The 18,194-nt window shown below is 38.9% G+C and overlaps 1 protein-coding gene across 1 annotated transcript in view; it reads left to right on the forward strand.

The window, feature by feature from the left end:
- The window catches only part of C4H4orf33 (chromosome 4 C4orf33 homolog), a 44,252-nt gene extending 26,671 nt beyond the window's left edge, over positions 1–17,581 (forward strand). The window contains exon 7 of the mRNA XM_016203350.2: positions 17,534–17,581. The gene's annotated coding sequence lies outside the window, so the exon portion shown is untranslated. The remainder of the gene's footprint in view (positions 1–17,533) is intronic.
- The last annotated feature ends 613 nt before the right edge of the window (positions 17,582–18,194 follow it).

Below are 18,194 nucleotides of genomic sequence, written 5' to 3' on the forward strand. Positions count from 1 at the left end.
TTTGAAGTCTGCTTTGTCAGAAATAAGAATTGCTACTCCAGCTTTCTTTTCCTTTCCATTTGCATGGAATATTTTACTCCATCCCTTCACTGTGTGAGTCTTTTGCTCTCAGTTGGGTCTCTTGTAGATGGCATATATTTGGGTCCTGTTTTCTTATCCATTCAGCTACCCTATGTCTTTTGATTGGACCACTTATTCCATTTACATTTAAGGTTACTGTTGATATCAACTTATTTAATGCCATTTTCCCCCTTTATGCTGATGTACCTTTCTCTCACTTTTCTTTCTTTTTCTTAAAGCAGTCCTTTTAGCATTTCTTGCAGTGCTGGTTTGGTGGTACTGAACTCCTTTAGCCTTTTTTTTTTTTTTGGTCTGGGAAGCTCGTTTTTTCACATTCAATTTTAAATGATAGCCTTTCTGGATAAAGCAATCTTGGTTGCATATTCTTGCTTTTCATTACTTGGAGAACTTCATGCCACTCCCTTCTGGCCTGAAGAGTCTCTGTTGAGAAATCAGCTGTCAGCCTTATGGGGGTTCCCTTGTAGGTCACTGCTTGTCTCTCTCTTGCAGCCCTTAATATTCTCTCTTTGTCCTTGCCATTTGCCATTTTAATTATGATGTGTCTTGGAGTGGGTCTCTTTGGGTTCCTCTTCTTTGGAACCCTCTGTGCTTCCTGAACTTGTGTGGCTTTCTCCTTCGCCAGCCTAGGGAAGTGTTTTATCATTATTTCCTGCACTAAGTTTTCTATCCCTTGCTCTCTTTCCTCCCCCTCTGGCACTCCTATAATATGAATGTTGTTTTGCTTCATATTGTCCCAAAGTTCCCTTAAACTGTCCTCATGCTTTTTAAGTGTTTTTTCTTTTTGCTGCTCTGATTGTGTGATTTTTTTCTACCTTGTCTTCTAAGTCACTTATTCTATCCTCTGCTTCACTGAGCCCACTTTTAATTCCTTCCAGTGCATTCTTGATATCAGATACAACATTCTTTATCTCTGAGTTTTGTTTATGGTATGTATCTCTTTTTTCATGTTTTCACTAAGGTCCTCGATCTTATCATCTAGTGTCTTCTTAAGTTCCTTGAACATCTGCATCATCCATACTCTGAACTCCGTTTCTGATCACTTGCTTAACTCCATCTCATCAAAGTCTTTTTCTGGCAATGTTTCCTTTTCTTTAATTTGGGGGTTGTTTTTTTGTCTCCCCATTTTGGTAGGTCTTAGTGTTTGTATCTATATATTAGATATATTTGCTGTCTCCCAGTCTTATGGGGTGGAATTTTGTCTTGTGGGTCCAGTGGAGCCCAGAGGTGTGTTTTTCTTATACTTCTGAGCTCTTTGCTCTAGGCGTGTCCCTCTTGTGGGTGTCCCTTTTGAGGTTTCTTTATGCTCTCCTATTGTGGTTGGGTCTAGATTGTCATTGATCAGTCCTTGGGATGACCCTCCTTTCAGATTGGCTAACTGTGTCTTAGCCCCAACCTCGTCGTGTAAGCTGTTGTACGGGTGCTGGCAAGGCAGGACAATACAGAACTAAACTTCCAGGAAACAAGAGGTATCTTACAAAATATCTTGACAGTCACAATGAAAACAACCCACATGAAAATAGAACTGGGAGAGTGAAGGGAGAACACACACACACAAAAATGCTTAAAAAAAAAGAAAGAGAGAAAGAAAAGCAATGCTTAGAGAGAGATGTATATTGTTGTTAATACTGGTGAAAATTTAGAAAGTAATAATAAACTAAAATGTAAAAAATAGAGAAGCTACTGGGAGATAACAGAAGAAGAGGAAAGATTCTGAAAGAAGGGTCAGCAAAAAATTAAGAGAGAGAATAGGAATAGGATAATGGTTGAAAATGAGAAAACAAAAATACAATAAAGAGAATAAGAGAAACTAACAATCGAACAAAAAGACAGGAAGACAGAAGGGAGGGTAACAAAAGGATAAAAGAAAAGTAGAAAAAGAAAAAAGAAAAAGACAAAAAGTTATGCCAATGGATTGAGAGGAGAGAGAGAGAGAGAGATAGCCCAGGCAGGGAGGGAGTCCAGTAAGAGATTTGGTGGAAACTATAGAGGAAAGCTGTAAACTTGGTTATAATGATGAAGTCCTAGTTGTTAAGCAGGGATATCAAGAAAGTCCTGATAGTAGAAGCAAGGATAAAACAAAACAAAGTAAATAACCAAAAAACCCCCCAAAACTAAAAACAAGCTAAGCAAGACAAAATTCTTTTATAAAAAAGAGAAAAAAATTTAGTTAAAAAATGTTTAAGAAAAAAAATTAAAAAAAAATTATTATAAATTTAAAAAAGAAAAAACAAATTTTCTCTCCTTTCTCTTCTTCCTAAGGAAAGAAGAGAAAAAATAAACACACAAACAAAAAACAAACAAAAAGACCCAAAACCAAAAAAACCAAAACCAAACCAAACATAAAAACAGAAGAAAAAAGACAGTCAATCAGGTGAGTTTCTTCTGGGCAGCTCATGTTGTCTGAGGGTCACTGTTTTGTATGCTGGTTTCAGTTCTCCTGGGAGGTGCTTGTGTATCACCCAATGCGAGGAGCCGTCTAGGTTTGGCTCTGGTGTCCTTAGGTAGATGGTTGATCTGAGGCTCCCCGTGGGCCACCTCCTCTTGTCAGCTATTTTGCAACCTCTTAGTTGCCTGGTCTTGCTCCAGAGTCTTCTGTAGAGCCTTTAGGGCGCAGGGTGACTAGTGTAGCTCAGGGCATCACTCCCCTTAGAGGTGTCACTCTCAAGCGCTCACTCTGCGGGAGTTAATCTCCGCTCCACTGCCAGCTCCTCAGTCCCTACCCTGTCCTCTGATTCTAGTTCCCCAGGCTCTGTCCTGCTGCAGCTTCAGATTGATTTCAGCCTGTTTCCTTTTCTATACGGGCCGTTTCAGCAGCCTGGGCTCAGTGGGTTTGATTAAAGAACATTCCAGCCCCCAGCAGGGGTTTTTCAGCTTTTCCTCCAGTTCCCAAACAACAGTCCCTGAGAGTCTCATTCTTGTGATGTCCTCCTGTGAGCTGCTCTCCCTTCCCCCTCAGGACTGTGCCCTGCACGGGTGTCTGGGCCTCTGTGAGCTGGACCCAGCTCTTTCCTGTTGGGGGCGGTGCTCCCGGCTGCAGGAGAGGCTGGCGGGCTCCGCCCCTCCCTGCTCAGCTCTGGTTGGCTGGTCGCACCAGGCCCGCCCCTCAGACCGTCTAGTGTTCAGACCCCAATCCCAGCCTCTGATGGTCTGTCTGCCCAGTGCACACTGGGAAGGTGGAGCCAGCTCCCTGATCAGACTCAAAAAACACACAAAGCAACACACAGGCAGAGAGACCGCCCTGCAAGGTCCTGTGGCCCGCACACCAAGGCCCCCAGACGGAGGGCACCCGAAGTCAGCTCCACGCAGCTCCCCACACCTCTGGTCTCAGCAAAGCTGGGGCGGCTCCTCACGCCACCACGGGACCCCTCAGGGCTGGTCACAGATCCCAGACTCTCCGCACCGGGAGCTCAGGGCGGGAGGGCTCCTCCCCTCGACCCTGCCACGCAGGTTCAGCGCTTTCTGGGGCTCAGCACAGGGCCCCACAGGGAGGCAGAGGGCCCCTGTGTGCAGCTGCTCAGCGCAGTCCTCTGGTCCCTTAACACTTGGGTGCCACAGACCTTGGGACAGCCTTCCCTATGGTCGGCACCTCGAGCACTAGACTCCGGTCGCAGCCGCCACTAGAAGCTTTGTTTCTGAGGAAGGCGCCGTCCGCCATTAGAGGCACCATTTCCTAGGAAGGCGCCGTTCCCTCCGGGACTCTCCGCTCCCCTGGGGCCCTCTGCCCTGTGCGCGGGGCGCTCCTTCCCCCTCGTGGCTCCGGGTGTGAGGTCCCCGCCTTTGGGTGCCGCCCACACTCCCGAGGGGAGGGAGCTTTGCGGCCTCCAAGCCTCGGGGCTCAGAGCGCAGCACAGGCTTCAGGGGGGCTCCCCCTTCCTACGCCCCCTCTCTTACCGGACTCCGTGATGCTTCTTCGGTGCTCCCCACTCGCACTCCGTCCACTCAGGTATGTGTCTCTGGTTTTCCCAGCTGGCTGTGTAGGATTTTAGGAGGAAATCGGGTCCGTGGCTGGGGGCGGGGGTGCTGCTGCTTCTCACAGGGCCGCCATCTTCCTTCTCTCTAGATCCTCAAATTCTAAATACATTCATTGGAAGTGGTCCCATTTCATAGTATGTAGCTCTTTTTTTAATCTATAAATTAGGATGATTTGGGTTACAAGTAAAAATAAGCTCAACTGAAACCAGCTCAAACAACAAAAGGAGGTAGAGGACTTCTGGAAGTTTGATGTAGAGGTTCCCAATCTCACCGTGCCGTCAGGTTTCCAGCTCCGTTTATACGTGACTTTCTTGCCCTGCCATCTTCTAGGTCACCTTCATGCAGAGACAACTTTCCGTTTTGTACACAGAATGACCGTGGGTGTTACAGGCCTCACAACGACAAACCACAAAATCCAGCACAAGAGAAAATACTCAATGATTTATGACACTGTTCTAGATATTTTCCTCATAGTTTGGAAAACTACATAATTTTTGCCACCTGGATTTGGGTAATTATATTCCCATGCTTTTGTCTGTCTTCTGTATTTCTGTGCATTACATCTAGAAGCTTGATTACATTCAGGTTCAATTTTTGGTAAAAATGTTTTGTAGATGGTATTGGATTCTATCGGGGGATGCACATTGTCTGCTTGTCCCCTTTTTGCGATGTTGGAAGCCACTGATGAGCACTGCTTAAATCCGTGAATTCATTAAGGCTTGCAATATGTCTATGATCCAATTTTGTCTTTCCAGATTTCTTAGCTGGAATACTTGTATAAAAAAACTCTTCCAATTCAACTATTTTGATGCCAAGAAACACGTTTTTACAGGATAAATGCTTATTCTTTTATTTATCAGTTGTCTGAATAATTGCTTCTCTAGCAATCTCCAAAGATGGCCAATCAGATTTTAAAGAGTATCTTTATGAACTCATGGACTTAAAAATACTTGATGTGTATCAATCCACTGCAGTTTTCTCACTGGTGGTCAAAGTGTTCCATCTTTGGCCAGTGGGAGTCTCTTTAAGTTGTCTCTTAGGGTTTTGGATATGTCCTTAACAGTCTTTAATAGCTTATTTGCTTTCTGAATGACAGGATGTTTCAGGCTTGTCTTGAATATTGCTTGCTATAGACAGCTAGCCATTTCTCCAGTAAATCTTGGTTTCTCTTAATGGCAAATGATATTTAGAGACCACTAATTGGACACTAGGAGTGCCCATTGCTAATGCGCTGGGTACCTGTTCCCTAGTCCTTTTAAATAGAAAATACATCATGATTTCACATCGCTGCTTCCTACTTAGTCTCATACATCTTCTGTTTCCCTTCTAACATGGCCCAAATTGGTGTTCATTGATTTCAATATAATTTCTCATTTGCTTTTCCCCATAATACACAAACAGGCTGAATTAAAAAAACACCATCAACAACAATGGGATTACTGAAAAGACTTTAAAGGTTATATCATTTTTATTTTTGTGATTCTTTTTGATCTTGGAGTATATCCCACCAAGGATATACAGACAGATCCCTGTGTTCAAGCATTTACCTTGAAAGTAGTTTCTGTCTGTGTATTATGCCACCAGACTCAATATACACTAAGGTCCATTGGTTTTATTCTCCTTTCACTAAAATCAATCAATAAAAAAAAAGAGATTAAAGTGATGTTTGACATACCACATATCACTCAATATTACAGGAAGGGTCATTCTGTTCCTTCCCAACAGATATGACTTCTTATATGCTACATTCCCTCTTACTGGGGAGGTGACTAGATTCCATTGTTTAATAAATCTGGATCTCATTTGGTTTGTTCCAGATGTCACAGTACAGTTTTTAACAGGTGTCATTATGTAACATCTCCCCCTGCTAGGGAAGACACAGGTGGTTACTGTATCTGAAACTGCATACCTACTGGTTTCAGGAACCCAGGTAGCTGGCTCAGGAATCGGATTAAGGCATCTGTCTCAGTATTCCAATCTCCTTTCTGAGCTAGAAACTGGATTTTTTTGGTGAATATCCACATGACCCACTTTATTTATTCTTAATTCTCAATGAATTTTCCTTAATTGAGTGCCACATAAGGGTATTCTCTACTGTCTAGTGATCTAGGACCCGTTTGCTGTTGACTATAGCCCAAAGTCTGCAAATAATCAAAATGCGCCTCTGAGATCAGGAGCCTGATTCTTCTCCCACTGCTAAATTAGCAGCTCTCAACTCTGCCAGATTTGCAGACTTGCCCATTATTTCTCCCCTGAAGGTTTTTTCTCTCAGTAAGGCACATAGCTGCCAATTTCCAAGCAGCAACATGGCCCTCAAGCCAGGAACTCCCGTCACGGAACCAGGCAGCTGCTTTGTCTTGGCCGGGAAAGAATCCCAGGGCTTGGACTACAGAGCGGGGTGGGGAAGGGAGATCCTTGCAGGGCTCTCTCAGTGGCTCTATGAGCAGCTTGCTTCTGTACGTAGCACTGTTCCCCTGAACTTCCTACCTGACAGCATCTTCCATACAGCATTTTCTCTTGTGCTGCCTCTTCTCTGTTCGGTGTGTCTCTGACATCACCCAAGGCATGATTGATATCTAAGCCTCAGAATTATTTGATGCCCTTCTGTGGTGTGGCAGTTTTAATCAACTTCCAGGAATAAGCTAGCAACTGTCTTTCAAATGGGCTTTAATGAGCAGCTGCCTCAGTTTTCAAGTCCAAAATACAAGGGATCTTTGCCGAGTAGCCCTATTTGATTTCTCCCAGAGGCTTCACATCTGCATATATTCCAGGAGGCAGATACTGTATGATCTGAGCAGTTGGATCATGAGGTCTTAGTGGAGCTCCCTGTAACATTATCCTTTATAAATCTTTTAAGGCTTATTTCTGCTCAGCACCCCACTTACAGTAAGATTTATTTTTGATGACTGTGATGGAGGCTAGCAGTATTCTTATAGGAGCAATGTGATTTTGCCAAAACTCAAACTGCCCTCTCAGCTGTGATTGTCCTGCTTGTTGGAAGGGCCTGTGAAAGAAAATAGCCTATTTCTCACAGTTTGAGGACTGCCTCTGGTTGCTCCAGGAATTTCTCAGATTGGCTTGAACTTGATTTTAAGCTGGATTTATCAGCTATCCTCTATTTGTCATAAAGGTGATTATGGATTCAGCCAATTCCAAAGATTCTCATTTCACATGACCAATACAAACTGAGTGAAGGGTGGACTTAGGCATTGCCCCTGTAAAAAGGGCAAAGGCAACATGCCCTTATTTTTAGCTACATGGACTTGACCCCAAAGGGGCTATATTTTAGTAAACAGCTCCATTTTATATTCAGATAATTACATTGCTTATGGGACATTTTCCAAGGACCCAGGCCCCATCAATCCAAATCTAAGTTTGTGGGGTTTTTTTCATCATAAGCGATCTTAAACCAACCAAGTATATCCTGCTCAAAGCTTTCCACAGATAAGGAATCTCCTGTTAGCAAACGTCCTTAGTTTGCCAGATTTGTCATGATTTGCTTTACAAGGAGATTCAAGTGGCTCACTTTCTTTCCTAGGGCATCTCCATATAAAAGGAGAAAACAGATTGCTGTTCTGCCATTAAATTATTTTCTTCACAAAGACTTTTGCATTTTTGCCAGGATATCCTTGGTCTATATTCTTGCTGCAAGGTCTTTGCTCTTGCCAGTATCTCAAGAATACACATTCCCCTAATTTCTTCAAATACGCCCCTGCTCTCTAAATATGATTTTATATTAAAAATCTTACCATATTATAGACTCACTATAGCCCAAATGCACATGGGGACAGAAAAATTGGTGCTTTGGAATGATTGTTTTCCTCCCTCTCTTCATTCTTTGAGCTCCTGGCTTCATACCAAACCTAGGTATACGACTTCTAGAAATTTATGACATCTGCTATTTAGAGATTAAAAGTTTTTAATGATCATTTTAATCTTCGTACTTTTTGTTCTTTAAAAGATGTTTTCTTTTTATTAATCATATGCCTCTTTTTAAAAATTATGTATTTTTAAGTTTTCTTACATTAATCTTTAGCTTTTCAGCTAAGATTTTCTAAGAACCATCAAAAAAAGACACAAATGTTGACCTGATTTTAATCATAATTGAGTATTGGCTGCCCAAAGACTTGAAGGCGTTGTTTACAAAATATTTGAAAATTGTTTACAAAAATTAGCATGCCTCTTTACAAAGGTAAACTATGATAAGGAAATATTTGCACCAAAGGAAGAGCTACTCTTAAATTCATTTTACAAACACATGTAAATAAATGTTAGATGCCATACTATATGCAGGATAACATGCTACAAAATTCTTGGTGTATATTAGGTACCCTATAAATAATAATATTTCATATCTATTGAGCATTTGCTATTTGCCAGCACTTCATGTGTATTTTCTCATTTAGTTCCTCATAAAAACTTTATCAGATGGACATTATCATATTATATAGAGTTCTATTATATAGATGAGGAAACTGAGGCCCAAAGAAGTTACATGATTTGCCCAAGAATTCGTACAAATAATGAATAAAATATTAATGCTGGTGACCCCGTGTATTGTTTGCCAGCAGTTCACTTCTCAGGAACTGAATTTCTTTCCATTGTGAAAGAAAATTTTAAATGCCACAGTCTCTAGTTTTAGCAGAACCACATTTTACCATCATAAAAGCGACCCACACATTTCAATTACCTATAAAGTGGGGGCACATGATTGTGAAGTCAATGCAATGAGCAGTGCCAGGCTAGGTTCCCCCACAGGTGCCAGGAGTCCCGCTGGGCCACCAGATTCCATCACCATCTTGCCTTTTGCTGGCGCCATATGGTAACAATTGTTTGTATCAATTTAATTATTGAGGGTGAGGCTTAAGGTCTTGGGGATGTTGGGACATCTAAACAGTGGAATGGCTCCAGCAATCTCCCTGTTAATTGGCATCCTTTCCTGGCTCAATCTAGGGAGACTGGCCACGAGAATCCTGGGGAAATGAGAATCACCTTCTGCTTTGCCCGTTTCCCAGATGGAGTTGTCCAATGAGCCCATCTTCTTTGCTTTACCCTCTCCTCTATGTCATCGCCACCCCATTTCCCCACCTTCTCTCCCATTTGTAGCAGAACATACATTTTTAGGCTGCTTCCGTTTTAGTGGAGGAGGTGGCTAGGGAGAGCGGAAAAACCAACAGCCAAATTTGCTCTGGGGTGTTGAGGGTGGTGTTAAGGCAACATTTTTCTATTCTTGAAAATTCTGATGTTCTGGAACAAAGTCTTTTTTTTAATAAAAAAAATATTGAATTTGAAATAATCATGATATTCATCAACACTTACATTTTTCCCCTTATGTAGTCTTAATATAGTTTTAAACTTTGACAACTCTTAAGTTATACACCGTTACATATTGTTAACTGGCTCACTTGACTAGGGGAAGGAGAAAAGCTTGCTGTCTGGGAAATGTTTATTCCTTTGTTGCAGAGCCCACATTTAACTTCTAAAACAGTTGTTACATTGCAGTGAGGCAAATGCAATGTTAGAAGGGCAACATAGTCTCCTGTGTTAGGAATATGCTTGTGGCCTTTGGGAGTGTGGAGAATGCACAACTGTGCTGTGCGTTGCATGTTATTTTTTCATTGATGCCTGTGAAGAAGCTTTAACAGTGCAGAGCAGATGATTGTACCTTCTTTAGATTGTGCCTCCCCCATCCCCTTTCAATTGACTCCATGCCTCAGGTCATAAAGTATTTCACTGCCTATTTTTGAAACATTATTTTAACTCACAGTTCCAGTGGGATAGGCCAATTTCAGTGTCTCTCAATTTTACCTCTTGAAACTTATAACAGCACAGTAGTCCTGGGCTGATAGTTGAGGAAATAATGGAATTCTAAATACTAGTTTTCCAACACTTTGGCTCAGGAATAAAACTATATACCCAAACAAATTCACCCCAATTTAATGTGGGGTGATATATACCTTTATATAGGTAGCAGAAGTCTTTGTTACAAATGTGCTAATATGCATAGAAATTTAAGTAACTTTGATAGCTATCCCAGCTGAATACTGCCAATTGGCTAAAGTTATTATTTTTAAGAATCAATTTAAACTTTGGGTGTTGAACTCTCACCATCAGTAATTCCTAAACTGGCATTTAGAACCATTTGACCATGGTGTTTTTCCAGAACATTGTTTCTTACTGCTTTTTGCCACTAGATGGAAGAAGCAGGTTAACAAAATAATATTTTGGTGCTTCACTCAACTCTACCCAGAAACAACCACAAGTCTCAACATTCTCTTATTGATGTATTTCTTTTCATATGAATACTGAGTCTAAACAGTTAATATTCTTGATATTTTTGGGTAGAGGTTAATTTTCTTTTTGTTATTTTAAAGTACTGGGATTTTCAAAAGTAACCAAGAAAGAAAACCAGCTGGAAAAAGAGAAGTAAGAATTAGATGAGGGTATTGGTAACAAGTATGCCACAGAATAGCTCTTCATGTGCATTGCTGTCCAAGGATGCACACACCGCACAAACACCGCCTCATTAATTTAATTATTCTTTCATGCCACAAATGCTTACTGGGCAGTCGGCACATTAAAGACAGTAGGTGCTGAGAAACACACAAAGGATGACTCAGAGACAGCCACGATTTATACGATTTTTACATTCTACCAGAGAGCTAAGCAAGAGGTAAGCCATATGCATTTATGCATACATTTAGAATAAGATAGAAATGGGTAAATATCAGAAATACAGATGCCATGTTTCAGATATACAGGGTAGGTGGGGAGAACGTGTTTGGGGTATGACTTTCATCTGAGGAAACTGGAGATCTCTTCATGAAGAAACTGGAATTAAAATGAATTCTTGAATTGGGAGGGACAGGGAATGGCATTCCAGTGACAGAGGCAGACTGAGCAAAGGCACAGAAGTAGGAAATAGCAATTTAAAAAAATGTTTAAATACAAAAGGACAGTACATTTTAAAAAGCAGTTTAAAAGTTTGCGCAGATAGGACATTGTAATATATATTTTTTCATGTTATTCATTTTTCTTTTTGTGTTTCTCTTTTTAAACTTTTATTTTTTATCTGCAGTTGACATTCAATATTATATTAGTTTCAGGTGTACAGCATAGATTATATATTTATATAATTTACAAAGTGACCCCCCGATAAGACAAGTACCCACCTGGCACTATACATAGTTATTACAATATTATTGACTATATCCCTTATGCTGTAGTTTACATACCTGTGACTATTTTGTAACTACCAATTTGTACTTCTTAATCTCTTCATCTTTTTTCACCCAGTCCCCCAACTCCCCTCTTATCTGGCAACCTTCAGTTTGTTCTCTGTATCTATGAGTCTGTTTCTGTTTGATTTATTCATTTATTTTGTTCTTTAGATGCCATATATAAGTGAAATCACATGGCATTTGTCTTTCTCTGTCTGACTTATTTCGCTTAGCATAATACTGTCTAGGTTCATCCATGTCTCAAATGGTAAGAGATCATTCTTTCTTATGGCTGAGTAATATTCCATTGTATATATGTGTCACATCTTTACACAATTGTTTATTGATAGACACTTACATTGCTTTTATGTCTTGGCTATTGTAAATAATGCTTCAGTGAACATAGCAGTGCATTTATCTTTTTGAATTAGTGTGTTGGATTTCTTCAGGTTAATACCCAAGAAGTAGAATTGCTGGATTATAAGGAAGTTCTATTTTTAATTTTAAAATACTGTTTTCCATAGTGGCTGCACCAGTTTGGAATCTCACCAACAATGCATGAAGGCTCTGTTTTTCCACATCCACTTGTTGTTTATTTTTTTATTGATGGTAGCCATTCTGACAGGTGATATCTTATTGTGGTTTTAATTTGCATTTCTCTGATGATTGATGTTGAGCATCATTTCATATGTCTATTGGCCATCTGGAAAAAGATATTCACCAATGATATCTGATAATGGGTTAACATCCAAAATTTATAAAGAACTCATGCAATTTAACAGCAAACCCACTAAACAATCCAATTAAAAAATGGATAAAGGACCTGAATAGACATTCCTCCAAAGAGGACATGCAGATGGCCAATAGACATGTAATTTGTATTTTTAAAGCAGACAATAGATACAGGAAGTATCCTCACAAGTTGAAGCACCATGGAGAGAAGAGTGGAATTCTGGAAAATGGAAGCTTCAGCTTAGAAACAGGATCACTCAAGACAAAATAACCTGCAAACGGGAATTCTAGCATTCATCTGATGCCAGTGTTTTGTTAAATGTAGGCCTACTGTGCACGTGGGTCTGTAAACTGATGAGAAGACTTCGTAAGACTTATAAAGGCAGCTCCTATGGCTTCTATGCGCCTTCATCACTCTTATGCATGTTAGAAAGGAAACCAATGGGTAAATGGTGTCATTTGACTTCAAAGAACCAATATTTAACCTTGAAGACAATGCATATTTCCACCTACCTTCATACCTAGTAGTCTACTGATATGAATGATCAAAGAATTCTATTCCAGCTGCTGGGGGCAATGAGCTTGAACACTGATAATATGAGTGCTATAAAATTATCCAGCTTTTATATCCAACCACAGAATCTGATTTTATGACCTCCTGTGGAACTGTAGCTACAGGTTAACGAAAGGTTATGAAGTAATATTTCCTTTTTATGGTTCTGAATTCACTGCCTTGTAATTTCAGAGATCACCTTGTTCTACAGTGGGACAAGTTTTATAGCATTATAATTTCATATAGTTCAATGAGGATCTTGTAGCTTTCTTTCAAAATTCAGATGCTATATTATTCCTATAATATTATTTGTATCTAGGCCATCACTATTTTAATTGCTGAAATGTATATAGGAGGCTTTATATAATGTTAAGCCTTGTTTCCCTTTTTTGTTCTATGTGTTACTTACAAATAAGCTATAATTGTAACTTAAAATGAAAAATTATTTTCTATCTTAATAGGGGTAAAATGCTATGCATTAAGTCCTACTTAAATCTGATATATAGTACATAGGATTACTAGATTATGTAGAATATATATGTATCTTTACTTTTATATAATTTCAAATGAATACGTTAAGATTATAAACATCTCACCTTTTTATTGCATAAAGAAACTTTATATTAATAGCTGCATATATGTTACTTTTCCTTAATTCAAAATAGAAATCTCAGTGATTTTAATATACATATAAAATATTAGTCATGTTTACATCTCACTAGACAAAACTAATGATTTTTTATCTTGCTGACCCTTCATGTACTTTATAAAATATAAGGTAGTCTCCCTACAAGGAGAATGGCAACATTTTGATTTTATAACTTTTCTTCCCATCTATAATTAAAATCTTTAAAAAATATCATTACTCAGTAGTAGTGTTAGATATGAAAAAAGATAGCCTCAAATGTATTTGTCAGAAGGATAAAAAATGTTCCTAAAAGCCTACATAAATTACTGGCTTTCTTTAGGGCTGGTCCTCAGAGGCAAAGTAGAGGAGAGAGGCATTTACTTGAAAAGTTCTGGGCAAAAATTTTAAGCCCTGTAATGGAAGAAATGATATAGCATAGAGTTTTTAGCCTGGTTACCCAGACTCTGTATTTACATTGATTCTATTGACTGGACACAATTGCATAATTCTGTAACTCTTTGTCCTTATAAATGCAGTTAGAAAATTCTAGAAATAAAGTTCTCTAATTTGATAAAACCTAGCCCTAACTTCAGTGCAGCTTGGTTTCCTATTATCATCACTTGAAAAATCATTGGTAATTTTCCTATAGAGACTTTAAAAAAAGAAGTCTATTAAGAAAAGTTTATAAAAGCTAAACAAAACATGTCTATTAAGAGTGTTATCTGCTCTTTTATTGACTTTTAGAAGTTTATGTCTTCCAGTTTAGAAAATTTTAGTTTTGCCTTCCAGGAGTCATAGCATTTTTGGCCAAATTCTGTTACTACAGGTGATAGAATATTTCTTTGTGGAAACGTGATGAAAACGAAACAAAACAAAACTCACCAGACCAAATTCTGTTCTATGTAGTGCTAGCATCAAATAGGCATCTCACAAATTTAACAGAAAGCAGACTTGAAGCATTTGAGAATTTGGTAAACATCAAGCTTTTTTTATTTTTATTGTTCAAAATATTACATATGCCCCTTTTTCTCCCCAATGAGCCCTTCCACCCTGCCCCCTTCCCCTCCCCAGTCCCTCCCTACACCATTGTTTGTGTCCTTGGGTTATGCATAAGTGCATATAGATTCTTCGGTTAATCTCCGTCCCCACCTCCCTCCTTTCCTCTGACATTCGTCAGCCTGATCCATGCTTCCGTGTCACTGAATCTATTCTGTTCATTAGTTTATTAAGTTCTTTAGATTCCACGTATAAGAGAGATCATGTGATGTTTGTCTTTCCCTGCCTGGCTTATTTCACTTAGCATAATATTCTCCAGGTCCATCCATACTGTCCCAAAGGGTACGAGATTCTTCTTCTTTACAGCTGCGTAGTATTCCACGGTGTAAATGTCCCACAGCTTTTTTATCCACTCAGCTACTGATGGGCTGTTTCCAGATCTTAGCTATTGTGAGCTGTCCTGCTATGAACATAGGGGTGCATATATTCTTTCTGATTAATGTTTCAGGTTTCTTAGGATATATTCCTAGAAGGGGATCACTGGGTCAAAAGGCAGCTCCATTTTTAATTTTTTGAGGAACCTCCATACTGCTTTCCATAGTGGCTGCCCCAGTCTGCATTCCCACCAGCAGTGTACCAGGGTTCCCCTTTCTCCACACCCTCACCAGCACTTGTAGTTCGTTGATTTGTTGATGGAGCCATTCTGACAGGTGTGAGGTGGTACCTCATTGTGGTTTTAATTTGCAAGCTGTTTTAGAAAGGAGCTGACATCATATTTACCTCAGAGTTGAGCATAAGGATGTCTAAAACTGTTGTGTTTGGCGTTATGGGGTTTTTGTTTGCATTTAAGTTTTTCTTAATATACGAAGTAGGTTTAATAGTATACATAGCTCACTTAAGAGGTTTCATACCAGAGAACATTTGAAATACTAGAATAAAAATATGTGCTTCTTGTCTACACGTTAGTTTATTTTGTTCCATAAGTTTTCTTGTTGACATTTGACATTTCTAAACTATATAACAAGACAAGTAAAATTTCCTACAAAGTTAAGATTATTTTGACATTTTGAATTGTTACTAGAGGTGATATTTTGACTAAAATTTACAGGTTGCCAGAAGAATGCTTTTGACCATTTGGGGATATCAGAAAGACCATAATCTATTTATAAAGAAAAAGGGGAAAACCCCCCTCTACATAATACATTTAAAAAATTGTTCCAATTCTCTTTCTAGGCAAAAGTCACTAAGCACTAAACATAATTTGAGAATATTTAGCAGCGAAAGAACAATCATAATACTGACTATGCAGAGTTTTAAACTTTTGTGCAGATAAATTTCTTTTGCTTTTATGATGGGATAGTTGTCTGAATGGCTGTTAAAGCCTGTAGCATTCAGAGCTTACAGTAACTTATTCTTGGCTCTAAAATTTTTTTCGTTCAGTCAGAATCGCTTTGGTTAATTTCTATACGCAATGAGAAATGAATAACTGAGGGGGCATGAGTGTATCTAGCACTAGGAGATTCAAGAAGCATTATGTTGTAGAGACGAAATGAAAGTTCCATGGTTACTGAATTGAGTTCAATTCTGTTCTTGAAGATCATTTTCTCTTACAGACTTTACACAAGAGTCATTTGAAATAAAGACCATAACTTTGAAAATAAAAGCGCACCAGAGTAGTGAGGGGAAATTGGGATAGAAAAGTGAATTTTGAATAAGACTTCACATTTTTTGTTTATATTTGTTCTTATATATGCCCTCTAGAGTGATACATCTCATCAGTAAATTTTCTGCTTAAAGCCCTGCAGTGGTTGCACTTGGCTTCAGCATACCGTCTAGATAGCCACAGGGCCTACACCCCTTCCACTGTCAGGACCCCTCTCGCTGCCCACACCTCCCACCACGAACGCTGTGCTCTGTTTATATCTGCTCTCCCCTCTCCCTTCAGCTCACACATGGCTCCCCGCTTTTGTTCATGCCATTTCCTCCATTTACAATGCACTTCTTTCCTTTCCTTTCCTTTCCTATTCTCTTGTTCCGTGTCTGTCAACTGTAAGTTCTGTGAAGTCTTTGCATACTGTCCGCTCGCCCAGGTCCCACCGTCAGAACCAGAGGCTCGCTGCTTAGTGCTCCCAGGCTTCTGCCAAAGCACTTTTTACAGCTTTCTCTGTGCTGTGTACAGGAGTATTTCCCACTAGATTGTGAGTCACCCGAGGGCAAGGGGAATGTCTGGTTTTTGTAGTTCTAATATCCAGCATGGAAAAGGTGGGTGGTGGTGCACAAGAATTTTTTTAATTAATAAAAAAATCCTTATATGTGTGGCTTTTTGGCTATATATATATATATATATATATATATATATATATATATATATATTTTTTTTTTTTTTTCATGAGATAATAAATTATTTTAATATATTTCCTACATTTTAGTGTGGTTTATTACACAGCATTATTGTGGCAAGTAGATAACTGACACAAATCTGCAAACCTTCCCCTGCTTTCTTTCTTTCTTTTTTATTTTATTTTTTAACTTTTTCACCCCCATAACCCTTAATGTTAAGTGGCTTACACTTAATACACTTTGAATGCATACCTAGGTAAGAACAACATTCTAATACATTTTGGGGATTTTGGGGGAATACATAAAAGTCAGCAGCTACCATGAATGTGAACAATAAATGCTGACAAATCGATGTCGTTATTTTCAGTTCTCAAAAGGCTTGAAATTAAAGTAGGCAAAGTAAACATCTAAAATAAAGTATTCAAAATACTTATATTTAATCTATGTATTTTCCTTTCTTGTACTGCTCAAGTCCCAGGAAATATTTTCTGGCTATATTTACCTCCATGTTTCTATGCCTTTTCTGTGTTTTCCAATTGGGTTCTAAATCTATGTTGCATTGAATTGTTCCTTTGTTTGCAAATGTGCTGTTTTGTCCTTCCTTCTGATTGTAAAGATTATACGTTCTTTTAGGGCAGGGATCACATCTTCTCTGCAGGGCCCAGTGAGGAACAGCACACATATTATGTCCTCAAAAAATTTTTGTGGAATGAATGAAAGCAAATTCCCATCATTAAACATGATAAATACTACATAAATAAATGTACCTGTGTATTAAGCCACAAAAACCAATTCCTCGAATATTTTTTTTTGGTAGAAATTTTACTATGGGTGACTATTACACAAAAGCATTTTGCTGCAATTAATAGAATTCCCTAAAATGTAATGGGGAGTTGATTGCCTTGAGGATATCAGTGAAAAATGTTATTTCAGTTTAATTTGATCAAGACCAGGGGAGCAAGAACATATTACTTACATCATGGTATTTGCTCTCCTGTCTCATTTTGATAGTTGGAATATGGAATTCCCACAATATGGGACAGATTGCCAGTGCTGCACAGGCCTGTGACTGTCGAAGGTAAACCTGGAGTTCAAGGTTACAGATGGAAGTGGATGATCCTTTCCTTGGGGATCCCCCAGCACAACCAGCGAGCGGAAGCAGAACAGACTTTTCATGGACTCTGGGAGTACGAAGGTGAGAAATTTTCTACACTGAGTGCCAAAGCTGAGAGAAATAAAGAGTACATGGTGTGGCAGACGGCAATGTTCTCTTACAGTATCAGCTATCCTCTCGGTGTTTCCAAATGCCTCATGCCACTCATTCTGAGTACCTCACATTCAATGACTTAGAAGCTCAGGTCAAAAATTATGGGACCTGGAGTGGAAAATTTGGGGAGTTAATAGTCTGTATCTGATAGGCACTTAAGACAATTATTTATGAAACAGTATTAACTGGCAATTTATGTGAAAATGTTAGTCCAAGTAATAAATATGGGTAATTATTTTATTTCAGGTGTTGTGGAGTATTTGCAAAGCAGGCATCATTGAACTTATATTCAGTGTACTCTAAGGTCTAAGAACTATAAAAACTGTACCCTTTTTTATTTTATAATAGTATTACGATATATATTTCTAAATTTTCGGCTACATATTTTGAGAAAGTTTTTTTTCA

Source organism: Miniopterus natalensis, chromosome 4 (assembly GCF_054644295.1).
Source record: "Miniopterus natalensis isolate mMinNat1 chromosome 4, mMinNat1.hap1, whole genome shotgun sequence".
Taxonomy (NCBI): Eukaryota; Metazoa; Chordata; class Mammalia; order Chiroptera; family Miniopteridae; genus Miniopterus; species Miniopterus natalensis.